The 17,285-nt window shown below is 29.5% G+C and overlaps 1 pseudogene; it reads left to right on the top strand.

Moving 5' to 3' along the window:
* The first annotated feature begins 1,211 nt into the window (after positions 1-1,211).
* Positions 1,212-16,888, top strand: LOC129295706 (long chain acyl-CoA synthetase 1-like; annotated as a pseudogene).
* The last annotated feature ends 397 nt before the right edge of the window (positions 16,889-17,285 follow it).

The following is a 17,285-nucleotide window of genomic DNA, read 5'->3' as shown; positions in this document are numbered from 1 at the left end:
AACCAAGAGGCTTACTTGGTGTTGGTACCGTACGTCCGTATGCATTAATTTTTTCGGGCCCATACTTTCAAATACCGTTCTATTGGATAAATTTCACTATTTTTCTTTAAATGCAAATTTAAAGGAGACTGAAAAGCCACGCTTACTGCGAGCTAACAACAGAAAAGTCATCTGAAACCAAAATCTTCATATCCTCCAACAACATATGAACAACCTGAAGTAGTCTCGTTAATCATGATCAAATATTTAAGTATGACCGTTTCCGTACATGATGGTTAAAAATGACAGGTTATACGAATTAGTCATGCACCTGACTTCATTAAAAATAATAAAGATCATTTGGTCATTTCTTTAATTTCATTTTAATCTCTCATGTGTAGTTAAGTTTCAAAATTTTCGGAAGTTGACTGAAATTATATTGGGTCAAGGTGTGCAATCTGAAATCTTCATATCCTCCAATAGCATCTGAACACAACCTGAAGGAGGCTCGTTAATCAAGGATCAAATATATCAGTGGCCAGTTCATCCATCAGACTGATTAGTAGTTTTGCCCACCAAATGCTATTAATAATGAACCCATGTCTCAATGCAAATGTTATTGTAGTACTCTAATCTCATGTTGCAACTACTAGTAGGGTCTGCAGGTAAAACTTAAACATCGCCTATTAATTGTAATTAATTATAACGTCCTCAAACCAAAACCCTTCTTCCCATGCAGCCTCCACCACATACCTGACCGTCAAAATTTTTAACACTCCTCTTGGACTATTCAATAAAGATCCTCTGATCAATACTTCTTACATATAAAATCAAATGCAAAAATCTTGGTGGATAAATTTCATTAATGGCATGAGTTGAGTAGGTGAAATATGTGAATTTCAGTATGCAATGGATGGTTTAACCCGTACCTCCAGACTTGAGAGTAGGTTGAATACCTTCAAGAGAGATCCATGTGACATTTAATCTTTGAGAATTTGGTACTGTTTGCACATCTCCAGTCTTCTTTTCAAACCCAACATTTCCAAATCTGCTCTGTAATTGATTGACTGAACCATCAACATCCTTATCTCCATTGGTAGATTTCAGTTACCTCAAGAGCTTCCTTACATCAATGTGGTCCACCTTCAGCTACTCATTCACAGTTGAGGCACCAAAGGCATTATATATTTATAGCATTTCTCCTCAGCCAATTCGATAACAAAATATGCTTCTCTTCCTCTCATCGGAGACTCTCCAACCATCATTGTTGATCTGCCTCCTTCATCTCAGGGGTCGTTGTCGTCACCGGGAACGACCAAAGAATCCAGCATCGATCTGCCTTCATATTATCAGATCTGGTATGTCTTCATATTATCAGATCTGGTATGTCTTTTGCCTCCTCATCTCAGGCGTCATTATCAGATCTGACTCGTCTCTAGAAATTGTTCCGTGCTTTTTTGCTTTTGTTCCATCAATATAAAAATTAATTTGCAGAGTGGGTAAGGTGGATTTGTCAATTAGTGGTTTGATTCTTCATCTTCCTTTTTTGGTGTACAAGACGGGACACGAGCCCAAACAAAAATTCAAACACTTGAAACTCTCGCGTACTTGTCAGGCCCATGTCACAGCTGTGAAACAACTGCTTTGGTCCATCGGGAAGCTCGCATAAAATCTGGATCGATTGTGATTGAAGAAATCCCCATTTTGCAATCCTATCTGAAATTTTTTGTTCCCCTCTCTAAATGTGTGCGTTACTTTAATCTGCCACCTGTTGCTCAGTAGCCTACCAATCCCCAATTCCCCGTATCTAAATAACCTCTTCAGTCTTTGGACAACTGTGTTGAGTCAGACTCAATTATGACAGCGTTTCCCTTATTGTTTTTTCATAGAAAACTTTTAGAGGATCATTTTCGCTCCCCTTCAAAACTCTCCAACCAAACACATCTCGATTGTTATTGGTTTGTACTTGTTACAATTTCTTTTGCCAACTAGTGAACGGATATTGATGCGTTGTTTTTTTCTGAAACTGTTTGAGCAGCTTCTTCATCTTTTGCATTTTCAAATGATTGGCAAAAAAAATTATTGGTCTGGTAACCTTGTCTCTAGCTTGGAAGACCAAACCCAGTCAAGTCTTATGTCACGTTCTTTCGAACTTGACCGCTCTGCTGATTAGTTTAGCCCAAAGCACAGTCAAATCAAACCTTGGGTTAATGACAAACCTAATTAGGATTTAGCCTAGCTTATTTACCTAAACAATTTAACTAAATAAATCAGACCTATTTTTTCAAAGTTTGGTTTATTTAGGATTTTTATTTAATTTTCTATATATATTAATTTTATCTTTTATTTAATTTTATATATAAATTTCATTTATTCATTACCCAAAATAATATGCATTTTATTTTCATTAATAAACTATTATTTTAACTTTTTTTTTAATAACTTTTAAAAATGTCTTTTATTTATACTATCAATAAAAAGATATTGAAGAAAGAGAATATATGGGGAGGTAATATTAAAAAAGTATAATTAATGAATTTTATTTTCATCAAACTATCTTTTATTTTGGAACATTGAATCTTTTTTAAAATATCTTATAATTTGGGAAAGGGAGTATTATATTTTAATTTATGTTATTCTTGTCAAATGATTGAGCTTTGATTATGATTTAAGAAGGCTCAAAATCTAGTGAAAATTATTCAAAGCTTATTTTTTAAAATATATTTAAAGGCGTACGTAATAAGCATACCTTTAAAAAGGTTAAGCATGGTCAAACTTATGACAAACTCGACCATAGCTTAGACCTTGAACCTTTGTTATAAGTTCAGGCTTATTTAAACGAGCAGTGGCTTGTTCCTTGTTCCCATCCCTATTCGTGTTTCATCGCTTTGTTAGACGAACAAGCGCATTTAAACCGTCGATGAATCACGGAACTTCCTCTTTAAATTCTGCCACCAAACTCGCCCGATGTGGAACCGGTCATCAATTGCAGCTCATTTTTTTTTTTCTTTCTTTTTTTGAGTTTTTTTTTTAAGGAATGATATAGTATATGCCTCTTCATCATTAATTAGTATGCATTTATCCGTTATCCACTCATCCATCAACCAATCTTAAAGATTTGAATCTGTACTTTAATTTCCCAGACCTTGCCGTATATAGTCATAATGAAAAATACGAGGGAAATGGAAAACCCTTCCTATCTCTACCACCACTTCTTTCGTTTCTCTCGTTCACGTCACCAGTAAAATTCAACGGACTTCACATATCATGATCCATCCATAACCTCGTTCTGTTTTAACATTCTCGCCCCTTCACACCTTAACAAAGCTTTCTTTCTATTATTTCTTATTTTATTTGTAAGTTATTCCTAACATGTTTTATTGAAATTAAAAAAAAATTAAACTCCATTAACCAGGTCGTAAAATTTTTTCCTCTACTCGTAATAAAGAGAATTACTTTTAACAATTTTTCATAACATTTAATAATGGCAGAAAAGTTAATGTACTGTCTATAAATAATGTACTGTCTTATAATAAGATGAAAATTAATTTTCTCTCCATGTCTTGTAAATTTTGGACGGTATGTTACTGACTTCTATTTCCATCGTTGTTTTAAATTAAAACAAACGGTTTTGACTTGGACTGGGTCCCTGAAAACTGTCCAGCAATTCATTCATATAAACACTTTGTTTACAAGTATTGGTGGGGGACCACTTCTGGCACAGGAAAGTAGAGAGGCGTTTGGTCTGGGACTGGAATATTTTATGGATGAATAAGTGCTCTGAAAGGCAAAAGTGATAAATCGAATGTACGTCGAGGCAATAATGTGCTCATCACATATTCAACTACCTCATTTACTTCTCTTCTTATTAATTGTTCTAAACAATTATCTTCTTACGTTCCTATTTGTTTGGCCAATTCTATAACAACACTTCACTCGCACCAGCTCCTATTGCCTGTCCGCCGGTTACTAATTATTTTGGCTCCGTCGTCAGAGCCCATCCTTCTGCTGCAGGTTATGGTCACTCTTATAGGGTTCTGACTCTATCTTTCATGATCGTCGCAGTGATATTTATTTCTGCCAATAATTTTGGATCTTTTGGGCCATTATATATATTTTTATTTAATTTAGTTTAATTACGCTTCGAGTTGGTTGGCTGGTTGTTCATGTTTCACTGGGTACGTAAAATTCAAAACTTCAAGAACGTACTGTGATGAGTTTGGGGTCAAATCGCACTTAATTCCAGTCATTTTCATTCATATGGACTTCAGAAGTCATCAACCCGTAGCATGTAATTTTCCTGTCTGCCTTCACAGACCGGCGACACAACTGGTTCAATTATCCACTCATATTTAAGAGAGTCAGAGCTTCTTCACCAGTTTCTGTGCAAGTGCTTGGTGCCCAGTGGACGCGTATCTCTGGTTCAGGTTTCGTGCATCCCAGAGAATGAAGATTTTTTCAGCCAGGGTCGAGGAAGGAAGAGAAGGTCACAATGGAAAGCCCACCGTCGGTCCCGTGTACCGCAACCTTCTCTCCAAAGATCGGTTTCCTCCCATGGATCCAGATTTAAACACCGCTTGGGATATTTTCGAGTAATTTTATTCCCTCCTTCTCTAACTTCTTCGTCCCTTCTCACCATCATGTCATCGGGATTTTTGTTCGTTTCACGTTAAATTGAGCATTTGCTTCTTGATTCCAGGTTGTCTGTCAAGAAGCACCCCGGGAACCGAATGCTGGGATGGCGTCCAGTCGTCGATGGAAAGGTATTGCTTTGCATTTTCTTAATCAACTCGTAAGTATCAGAAAAGGATTACTGACTTCTTACTATAGATAGGGCCTTATGCTTGGAAGACGTACAAGCAAGTTTATGATGAAGTTCTGGCCATTGGCTCTGCTCTACGAGCTTCTGGTGCCGAACCTGTAAGTAGTTGTTTAAAGTCCATCATCATACCCTGCGTATAGTAACATACTCTTAAAGGAAATCTTTCGTGTAGGGCTCTCGAATTGGAGTTTATGGGTCTAACAGTCCCCAGTGGATTGTGGCAATGGAGGTTTGTCACTTCCCCTAGTTTTGTGTTAAATTACGAGAATCACAAACCTCTGCTGCTACTTAATCACAGAAAAGGACCAAAAGATTTTGAAGTCGCTCCGTGGGACCAGTTTCTTGATCCTGCAGAGTAATTTTAGAATTTTTTGATCCTTTTCTTTGATTAAGTTGCTGCAGAGGTCTTTATTGTGATTTTAACTTCTGCTCGTTCCTTATGATGGCAACACAAGCATGACACTTTATATGTGATTGTAGGCTGCCAGTGCTCACAGTTTAATTTGTGTGCCTCTCTATGACACCCTCGGTGAGCTTCTTCTATATTATGATCCCCACTTCTCTTTTTTATGATCCTATTCAGACCAACTCTCTGTTGGTCATTTGATCTATTCAATTTACTTTCCATGTCATTGTTCAAAATTTGAAATAAGTTATTAACAACACCTGCAGGGCCTAGTGCTGTGAACTATATCATAGATCACGCAGAAGTAGATTTTGTTTTCGTCCAAGATAAGAAGGTTGCAAAAGTAAGAATAAATCACTCTCTTGATCTAAATCTCGCTGGTTCCGAATTTGGGATTTTTTTTTAAAGGTAAATTAGGAGTTTCTCATCTGATGCATTTACTTACTTCTGCAGCTTTTGGATTCTGATTGTAAATCTGCTCAGCGACTGAAAGGTAAAAGTATAGCTACTTTGAGGTTGCATGACAAATTTATAATGCATGTGTTAAGGCACATACATGTCCTGCAAGATGACTGAGTTATGTTGTGGTTACAGCTGTGGTGTGCTTCACTTCACTAACGAAGGGAGAGAAAGATATGGCATCTCGCATTGGAGTGAAGCAATATTCATGGGATGAGTTCTTGAGCATGGTTGGTGTTTAAGGGATCTGTCTTTATTATAATAGTATAACTATACCCTCGTCCTTTCATTTGGTTAGTTGCTAGTTAATATTAGAAGCGTGGCAAGAATGCAAGATCCTGCAAGACTGAGGTGCTGCCTGTTGGCTGTTATTAGAAGTCTTGGCTAGTTTTGAAATTGGAAAATGACAACTAAGGACCTCATAGAATTATTAATTACAATTAGAGACTCTGAAATATTGAAATCCTGCTAATGAACCATAATTCTTACTTGGAATTAAAAATATAAGTTTGCAAAATTATTTCAAGTATTAAAATTACGATCATAAGTTGAGACTATTGTTAATCTCAATCGAAAAAATCAAGAATCATACTTGAAAATGGAATTAATAATAGTCTTAACTTATAATAATAATTTTAATAGTTTCTAACCATAACATTTGGGATTTTGATTTTTCTAATTAAGATTAATAGTCTCAATCTATGATAGTAACTTTAGTAGTGTTTTTTTTTTATTTTTCAAGTAGTTTGCCTCTATATTGACAAATATAAAAATTTATAAGTGATTAGTTTTATATTCAGAAGTAATTTTAGCAAATTTTTAAGTGACTATCATGTATTCATAAGTGTCTTTGGAAAGTTTCACAAGTATATTTTAATTTCATACTGAAAAATAATCTACTCTCAAGTATAAATCCTAATTTTTTTAGCTAAAATTACAATAACCTCAACTTATTATAGTAATTTTAAAAGTGTCTTTTTTTCTCCTTATAAGTGAGGTGAACTTTATAAATTCATGTATATTTTTAATTTCAATTAAAATTCATGATCTATTATTAAAATTTTAATAATTTGAGATTCTTAATTATAATTAATGATCTTATAAAGTCTTTAGTTATCATTTTTCCTTTCAAATTCTCTGCACTTCTAGTAATCAAACGGGCTTAATATCATACAGGGGAAAGAAAATCCGTCAGACGTTGTGCCCCCTCAATCTCATCGCATCTGCACAATAATGTACACAAGTGGTACCAGTGGACAACCTAAAGGAGTTGTTTTAACGCATGAGAATATAGCAGCACTCGTAAGAGGAATGGATCTTTTCATGGAACAGTTTGAAGATAAGGTTATTAAATTATGATAATATTACATCCTCTGCCCACTAATTACTGATATCCATATTAAATATGTTTGTTGCTACTGCATATGCACTGTAGCTATTTTCGCAGGAGAGAGCAGGTAAGATTAAATGTAAGACGTACTGAAAATTAACCAAATCACTGATAGCATATTTATTTGCATTAAATTTTGACACGTGCCCTCTTCAGCTTTTCTGACGGGGAGGGTTTATTTTGTACAGATGACTGTCGATGACGTGTATTTGTCTTTTTTGCCCTTGGCCCACGTACTTGATCGCACAATTGAGGAGTACTTTTTCCATAAGGGTGCATCTGTGGGCTATTACCATGGGGTAAGTATAACTGTATAAGCATCTCAAATCAGCTGTTACTTGTACAGAATTACCACTTGCTTGACTTATTAATCTTTGCATGTCAAATTATAAAATATTAAAAAAATTTAATATTTAAAAAATTATATTTTAAATATAAAATTTTAATAAAAAATAAATTTTATTAATAGTATTTTTTTAATATTACATTTGTCATATATTTTCTCATTTTAATATTTTTTAACAAATGAAATATCAAATATATTTAATTATTTTTATTAGTATGTTAATGTTGTTTAAAAATATTTTATAATTTAAGATGAAGGGAATATACTATAAGTGATATGCTCCTTTTGGTCTTATATACAAGGTAAATAGAGAAGATCTTTTTTGACATATTTATAAGTCAAATTTATTAAATTTTTATAATAAATTTCAACTTTTATCCTTTATTAAATGTTAGAGAGAAATTTTTTTAATATATATATAATAAGGATAAAATTAAAAAGAAAAAATTACATATAGATTTTGTGAAATAGACTTATTTACAAATAAGTCCTGTAAAATTTAAAAATTATAATTAGGTCTCTTAGGACCTGAGTGTAATTTAAAATTAAGATAAAAATAATAATAATATCCCTGTTAAGCATATATACATTATATCAATTAAATAATTTACAATAACTTGATCAGTAATTTATAACTATAATTTTAATTTTTTATAATTATAATTTATATATATCTAATAAGTAAATTGATCAGTTTAATTATTGAATAATTGAAATTACAGTGTAAAAATTTAAAGTTATAATTATAAATATTAATGAAGTAGTTGTAAACAATCAATGTTAAACTTTGTTAGTAACACATAATTGTTTAACTATTGAATATGTGAAGTTACAGTTATAAAAAATTTGAATTATAGTAGTAAATTATTATAAAATAGTTATAAATTAATTATTTAATTGATATAATGTATGTTTAATAGGGGTATTATTATTTTTATAACTTAATTTTAAATTATACTTGAATTCTAAAAATTTAGTTATAGCTTTTAAATTTTTCAAGATTTATTTATAAATAAATTTACTTAACAAGGTCTATACATAATTTTTTTTAATTAAAAATTTATTAAATTTTTAAATATAGTTAATAAATTTTAAGGATGTTAGATGTGAAATTGTGAATATTGGAGGAGAGTACTTTGACTTTTCATAAAGACAAACAAAAAAAAAAAAAGCCGAAAACGAGGAAGCCCATTACCTTTTTGCTGCTAGTGCAAGGCATTTAGAGGGGGACACTGTGGGTAGTTAATAAATCCTTGTATCCAATTTCCCTCCTTGTCCTTCAAAACTCCTCCACATGAGCCCACTCCATTAGATAAAGTGGACTCATCAGCTTCCAAAATCATAGCTCTTTCACCGTCTTGGAAATCAATAGTACAATTACCCCAAATTTTTCCTTTAGATAAATGATTTCTTAGCACCATATCATTAGTGGCCCTGAGGAAAGAACCCGTGGGGTCTTCCCGAACAAGTTCCTTCTCTTCTCTAAAACTCTTTCTGCAGATTGATGTGCAGCATTGTTCGTGAGAAGTATATGATTCCTTCAAAAAATCCTTAAAAAAGTTAGACCCCATTTGATATGACTAAATAATTTTTGATAAAATTAAAATTAAAATTAAAATTAAAATTAGAATTAAAATTGAATTGAATTTTAAAAATATATTTGGTATGTTAGAAAAAATAGGTGGAATTCTTATATTATTTTTGTTTGGTATATAAGACATGGAAATAGAATTATACTTGAAAGATAAAAATACCCTTAAAAATAAAATCAAAATTAAAATGTATTAAAAGCTTAACTGTGATTTAATTTCTCATATGTTATGTAATATATAAATGAAATATTATATAGATGATAGATATTAAAAATAAGTAAAATATTTATAAAAGAAATATTATAAATATTTAAATTATATAAACACACACATATATTATATTATAATTTATATATATTTGAGAGAACAAGGAATGAAAGCACAAGAGCTGTGCATTTGAATTGTCCCTATTGCAATTGTCTGCATGCTCGATTTGTCTAGTTTTAATCACAAATAAGCAAGGGCATAATCATCTTTTCAATTTTTATATGAGGATAAAATTGTTTTTAAAAAATACAATTTCATAGAATTGCTCCAATTCCATAGCTCCTATTAAAAAATATAATTCAACCTTTTTCTCTTGAATCAAGATTCTTGAGAATTCAAATTCTCATGTACCAAACATTAAAGTTTTATGATTCCAGTCCAATTTTTTTTTCTAGGCTTATGATTTCACTCTACCAAACATAACCTTAGGAGGTCTATTTTAGTCCTGGTGGACACCAGCTTTTTTAAATATTTCAACAGATATAGGCAAAAAATATGGTAAAAGGTACCTCCTGTGTGAATGGTTTCCCAACTTTGTTCTTCAAGTTCCACTCGAAAAATTGTTGACATTATGAGGATTGTATTCAAGTAGATCATCGACAGTTAGCTACAGAATTCTTGATGATTTGTTACCTACAGTTTCCCAATGCTGTACTTAACATTTAGGTCCCATTTGGTTATCAGAAAGAAATTGATTAAAAAAATTAAGATAAAAATGAATTAAATTACCTTTTCTCTTCTAATAATTATGATAAGACTCATTAATATATATTATAAATATGAGTGTTAACAAATGTTCCAAAAATATCATGAATCTTGATTTTTAATCCCATAAATAAAATTACTCCTCTTCCTTAGAATGTACTCATTTATCTCCTCTAATCATCTTATTTTTATTTTAACTTTTTTAATTCATTCCATTCAATTCTTTTTTAGTAACCAAATGGACCTTAATGTTTACTTGTGTCTGAGATGCGTGTGTTTGTGTCAATATTCTAATTGAGGGATAGTCAAAAATAGGAGAAATTAGGGGAGAGGATCTACAACTATTGCTGCTGCTGCTACTATTAAAATTTATTATAAAAAATTATAAAAGTTAAAATTAGGATGAAGGAACAATGAAAATGCAATTGATTATTATAACCTTAAGATAAAATTTGTGAGCTTTATAATTAACATAAGGTGCTGTCCGAATTACAAAAAAAAAATCTTTTAAAAATAAAGTTGTATAGTTTTCAATTTCATACCCAAAAACCAAAACATACTATTAAATATAATTAAAATAATATAATTCAAAAAATATTTACTTTTAAATTAATTATTCAATTTTGTCAAGAAAGCTGTCTCAATTTTTGGACTCTTGAATTCTTAAGAAAGATATATTATTAACTTGTTGAGTTTCTTGGGTATTAATCTAGCTATTTTAGTTTGTTGTTTTTTATCTCCTTGTTATATAAAAAATAAGTTTTTTTTTCTCAAATAACATGTTTGTACTAGTAACCGTATTCTTCTTATATTTAAAAAAAAAAACTTTTTCTCAAATAATATGTTTTTGTTAGTAACTGTTCAATACAATATGTGAGATATGGTTAAAAAAAATTTAGGAGATATGATTAGGGATAATGTAATATTTTTAAAATTATATTTTAATATTTAGTCCTTGTAAATAATAACTATTCTTAATGCCCTCTCCAATAAATATTAATTTTTTCAAGTTCTTTGTTACACTTTTTCCTCCGAAGCAATCTGTTTTGCATTTTTGGATCTCACGAATTTCTGGAATCATTTGTACGAAGGATCTTAACGCACTGAGGGATGACTTAATGGAGTTGAAGCCCACACTGTTCGCTGGAGTCCCGCGTGTTTTGAAAAAGTTTACGAAGGCAAGTTTTTGTGTTGACCCGATAATTTAGACGGATTGGTTCAATTCATGATAGATTTATTTAAATCAAGTTTAAGTGCTCTATCATTTTAAAAAAGTTTACATAATTAAATTTGATCTTAATTTTTTAAATATATTCTGGTTGGTTCATTGGGTTTTTAGCCAAAATTAATAAAGTTATATATATATATATAGTCAGAAATTTTAGTGACCGTGTTTATTTGTATTGAACTCAATTTGAATTGAATTTATTTGAATTGAGTTTAAAATATTTCATCCTCTTAAAAAAAATTCATATAATCAAATCAAACCTTAATTTTTTAGGACAAAATTTGGTTGGCTTGTCAAGTTTTGCTTGAATTATCAGCCTTTATTTGTGTGTGTGTGTGTTTTTTTTTAAAAAATTCAGGAAAACTGATTCAAAATCGACATATGTGCCAGGAATCAAGAGTGCAGTGGCGGAACTCAATCCAATAAGGAGAACAGTATTTGGATGGCTCTACAACTAGTAAGCTGATAATCTAATATATTTCGAATTCATCTTCGGCAACATAGTACTAATCATGGTGATGATATCTTAATTATTCAGATTTTAATTTTGTTGGTCCAAATTTAAAATATTATTTTATATTTATTAAAATAAAATTTGTAAAAATTATAAAAAATTTTAATAAATCTTTTTATCATCAATTTGAGTTAGAGTTAATTTGGAGAGCCCAATTTACCATTAATTTTTTCAAGTTTTATATATTAACTTTCTAGATATGCTTTGTACAGTTCAGATTTAAAAATTTTAACTTATAACTTTTTATAAAAAATAATTTTTCAAAAAAGTGCCAGTTTTATATCTTTTAATTTTTAATATTGTATTTATTAAAAGGCTAAATTGACTCGCTGGTTAAACAAATCTTGTATTCAAAAAATATGAATAAAATTTTTAAAAATTTAAAAGTATGTTCACATTGATATATAAAGAATTTTATCATTAAAAATTTAAAAATTTACAAGAGATTTATTATTAATATACAACAATATATTATTAACAAATATGACAAACCAATCATAATGCAAAATATAATAAATATTGAATTGTTTGTTTGGTTTGATCTTATAACATAGATTATATATGTAAAAGACCCTTATCAAAATAAAAATTTATTAAAATTATAAAATATTTTAATATTAAATTTATATTGTTCAAAGTACAATTGAATAATTAATATATAAAAATTATAAAAATTTAATATTAAATTAGAGTCTCTGAAATTACAGTTAAACTAGATTGATAATAAAAAGATTTATTAATTTTTTATGATTTTTATAAATTTTTATTTTAATAAATATAAATATAAATATAAATATAAATAATATTTTAAATCTAAACCCAAGATGGGCCCATTTCGTTTCGCGTATGTTTCCATGCCCATTTCTCGGGGTATGATATTGATATGTACTTTACATTTTCACCGTGACACAGCAAACTTGGTTGGATGAAGGAAGGATATAAACACAGCGAAGCGTCACGTTTGGCAGATCTATTGGCCTTTAGAAAGGTTGTACACTATTCATCATAAAATTATCTCACTTGAATATTGTTGCCTCTTATCTTCCAAAAGTCAATGACATTGATGACTTGTTGTGCCACGTGGGATTTAAGGTCAAAGCTCGGCTTGGAGGGCGTGTTCGACTTATAATATCCGGAGGTGCAGCCTTGAGCACTGAGGTCGAAGAATTTTGCGCGTTACTTCTTGTGCCTTTGTATGTCAGGGCTATGGTAATCATATCTCTTTATTATTACCATAAACTACATTGAATGATATTAGAGTAGATAATTTAACTCAAATCTAACAGAGCAATTCAAGTAAATTTTAAAAAAATTTAGAATTGAGTTTGAAAAATTTCAATTTTTTTTTTATAATTAGGGCTTATTTGGATTGATTGGAATATGTCTGAAAAAATTTAGGCTAATCTCAATCGGGTTTAGGCTTTAGACAACTACCTAAATAAATATTTATTTTTTCAAAAAAATTATATTAAATATTAATTAATTCTTTCATTTTGAAGTTATTTTATACTGAGAAATCATATATTTTAGTACATTCTCATAGATATTTTCTCAAAAAAATTAAAAAATTAATATTTTTATATTCTAATTATTTTCAATCTATAAAATAACTTAAATTTTAAGGCATGCAAAATTTTTTTAAGTATTTTAAAAAATATATTTTATTTTTTTATTATAATAAAAAAATAATTAATTTTAAAATAAAAATTGGATTTTTTTAAAAAAAATAGTAGAAAATGACAATTCAAGTATTAAAGCTTGGCTACATAAGTTCAGGTACATTTGGGTGATCAGAATAAGCCCGGCTCGCTTAATTATTTTTTTATTTTATTTTTTGAGGATATCATGTTTTCCACATAAGCTAAACTAAATCCTATTGGTCATGATCATGATGAATAGTATTTTGGGTGAATCCAGGTCTGACTGAAACTTGTGGGTCCACTACTCTGGGATTTCCTGATGAAATGTGCATGATCGGTACCGTTGGAGCTGTGTCCGTATACAATGAATTACGGCTAGAGGAGGTTCCAGATATGGGCTACAATCCTCTGGGAACTCCTCCATGCGGTGAGATATGCGTCAGGGGCAAAACTGTATTTACTGGATACTACAAGAATCCCGACCTGACCCGAGAAGCCATTCAAGATGGCTGGTTCCACACAGGTCCTTTCGTAAACTCATTTTCCTTCTCAGAAAATAACAATTAAGGACCCATAAGATTATTAATTACAATTAAGGAATCTAAAATATTGAAATTTTAATAATGAACCATGATTGTTACTTGAAATTAAAAATATATATGAGTTTATAAAATTATTTTTGAGTTTTAAAGTTATTATTATAGGTTAGAATTATTGTTAATTTCAATTGAGAAAATCAAGATTTCAAGTGTTATGAATTAAGACTACTGAAATTACTATTATAAGTTGATATTATTATTAATTTCATTTTAGGACTATTAAAATTACTATTATAGGTTGGTATTATTATTAATCCCATTTTAGGATTATTGAAATTATTATTATGGGTTGGTACTATTATTAATCATATTTTCAAGTATGGATTCTAGTTTTTCCAATTAAGATTAACAATATTCCCAACTCATGATAGTAATTTTAGAAATGTTTTTGCTTGATTTTTCAAGGAAGGATAATTTTGAAAACTTATATATGTTTTTAATTCTAAGTAAAAATCATAGTCCATTATTGAAATTTCAATAATTTGAGGTCCTTGTTTGTAATTAACAGTCTTATGGGATCCTTAATTGTCATTTATTTTTCCTTTCCTTTTCCTTTGTCTGGTTTATTTTGAGGCCATCTCACTGTGTCACTTGCTGACATGCTCAGGGGACATAGGAGAAATGCTTCCTAATGGCGTTGTCAAGATCATTGATAGGAAGAAGAATCTGATAAAGCTCTCTCAAGGAGAGTATATTGCTCTGGAGCATTTGGAGAACATCTATGGAATCACTCCAATTGTTGAAGATGTAAGTGCTCACAGTCACATTGGTCACCAGTTCAATCCTTACCAGACACACTGTGGAATAATAGCTTGTAATTAACTATTAGTTGGTATTTTTGAATCAAGATATGGGTTTATGGGGATAGCTTCAAGTCAATGCTGATCGCAATAGTGGTACCGAATGAGGAAGCGACCAAGAAGTGGGCATATTCAAAAGGCTTCACTGTTCCTTTCTCACAGCTATGTGGTCTTGACCAACTGAAGAAACATGTGCTGTCTGAGCTCCACTCTACTGCTGAGAGGAATCAGGTGACACCCGTTGGGATTAATGCTATTGAATTAGGAGTGGATTTCTCTAATGGTTTTTATAATATTCCAATATTTCAATTTTATTTTTTCCTTTTTTTTCAATCATTGACTTTTATATAAAATAAGAAACATTTCCATACCTTGAGGTCATAAAATGATGGATTTTTGCATTTTCTATGATTTTTTTTAAATCACAATTACACTCTTTTATTTCTGAAAAATTGTAAAAACAAAATTTTAATTTTTTAAAATTTTAAGATATGAAAATGTCGCTTATTTCATGTAGAAGCTAATAGTTCAAAGAAAAAAAATTAAAAAGTTAAGATATTACAAAGAGTATTAAAAAAAAGGTTCGTTATAGAGTGGTATTATAATTGGATTGGATTGATTGATTTGATCGGTTGAATTGAAAACCAATTATAGATCTAGTCCAATTACAACAAAAAACTGCTCACTTTACGAACTGGTTGAACCGATTAAAATTGACAAAACTGGTGGACAAACTCGTTGAACTGGTCTTGCTATTTTTATAATTTTTAATTTTTATAAAAAAATTTAATTCATATTTTTAAACTAATATTTATGCCTAATATGTATTGATAAATGAAGAAAAATGAAAAAAGGCAATAAATATGTATATATGTATGTATTTTAAACTTATAAATCATAAATTATGAAAAAAGTATATATATTTTGGATTAAAATGATGGAATATTAATGGATATTACTTATTTTATTTTATATTATTTTGTTTGAAATTAAAAAACGCATTTTTATTAATATATATAAATATTTTATTTTATTTTAAATATATATTAATTTATTCATGATTGATTGAATAATGATTTAAATTATGATTCGATCATTAAATTGTGAATCAATATTTGAACTGATTTAATGGGCAGTTCAATTGTTATAACATTAATAGAAAACCTTAGCCCAATGGGCTCCCATTTTCTTTAAATTTCCAATCCTATGCATGTCTTTCTTTGTCTCTTTCCTGTATCAACAATTCTTCTCTCCTGTCAAAATTAGCTCAAGGGCTTTGAACGCATCAAAGGAGTGATTTTGGAACCCCTTCCATTCGATATGGAGAGAGATCTAGTGACTGCCACGTTGAAAAAGAAAAGAAATATCCTGCTTAAATATTACAAGGTACCCTCCTTTCTGTCTTTTTTTTTTGTTGGCACCAATATAAAATACATTGAAATCCATTTTTTTCTTGTTTCTTTATAGGATAAATAAACAAATTACTTTTTAAATTTTAAATTCAGTATTATCTTAGACCTTAAATTTTTTTTATTGTGCAAATTGTTCTCTTAATTTTGAAAGCAGTGTAATTTAGTTTTTATCATTAACAAAATTTAACTTTAATTATTAGTTAATAAAAAAATGATAGAAAAGGACCCAAAAAATTATAGAAAAAGACAAAAAAAAGGGGTCATTGTCTATAATTTTTTAATCATTTTTTTATAATTTTTAAGATATTTTTCTGTCATTTTTTAAATTACCCAACAGTCAAAATTAATTTTTATTAACAATCAATATTAGATTTTATTGTTTTTAAAAATTAAAAAAATAATTTATATAATAAATAAATTTAAATTTATGATAATACTTGATATAAAGTTTATGAATAATTCAATTACCTTTTTTTTATGTGCAGCCCTTATCTACTTACAAAATGCTCACATTATCTTTCCATTTACCAGGAGCAAATAGATGCACTATACCAAGATTTGTCGGGAGATAAGAATAAAAGATAAAGGCCATTTGTGCTAGTCTAAATAAGCCACGTGTACTTTTCTTTTTATGTCAGATCAAACTATGTTTTGTATTCTCTTAAATTATATTCAATGCATTGCGTGGTAAGTTGTAACTAAAGATGAGTGATCACGCATTGTAAACGCAAAAAAAAAAAAAAAAAAAAAGTGAGCATGCATAACTTAATCATCTTTAAATGTGAAATATTTAATCAATATTTATTTTAGGATTTAAATTTTTTGAAGTTGAGATTGGTGAATTTAGGTGAAGTTTTTTTTTCCTAATATTTTTGCTCATTTTATTATTTATTTTATAAAAATATTTTATAAAAAGATCTTCTCTCGCTTTATTAAAAAAAAAAAACTTCACCCAAATTTATTAATTCTAACTTCAAAAGGATTTAAATCCTTTATCTCAAACTATTTGATGTGGACAAGCTGAATTACTGTAGGTCAAATCAAATAGTTTGTGAACATTTTCACTGGATCTGTTTTGAGCATGATTTTTTACGCGTCCATAAGTTCAAGGTTGTAAAATTATGTT

The sequence above is a fragment of the Prosopis cineraria genome, unplaced genomic scaffold (assembly GCF_029017545.1).
Source record: "Prosopis cineraria cultivar Desert tree isolate PC_DT_omini unplaced genomic scaffold, ASM2901754v1 PC173, whole genome shotgun sequence".
Lineage (NCBI taxonomy): Eukaryota > Viridiplantae > Streptophyta > Magnoliopsida > Fabales > Fabaceae > Prosopis > Prosopis cineraria.
Note: the sequence above shows the minus strand (reverse complement) of the source record. Positions and strands in the feature narration are given on the sequence as shown.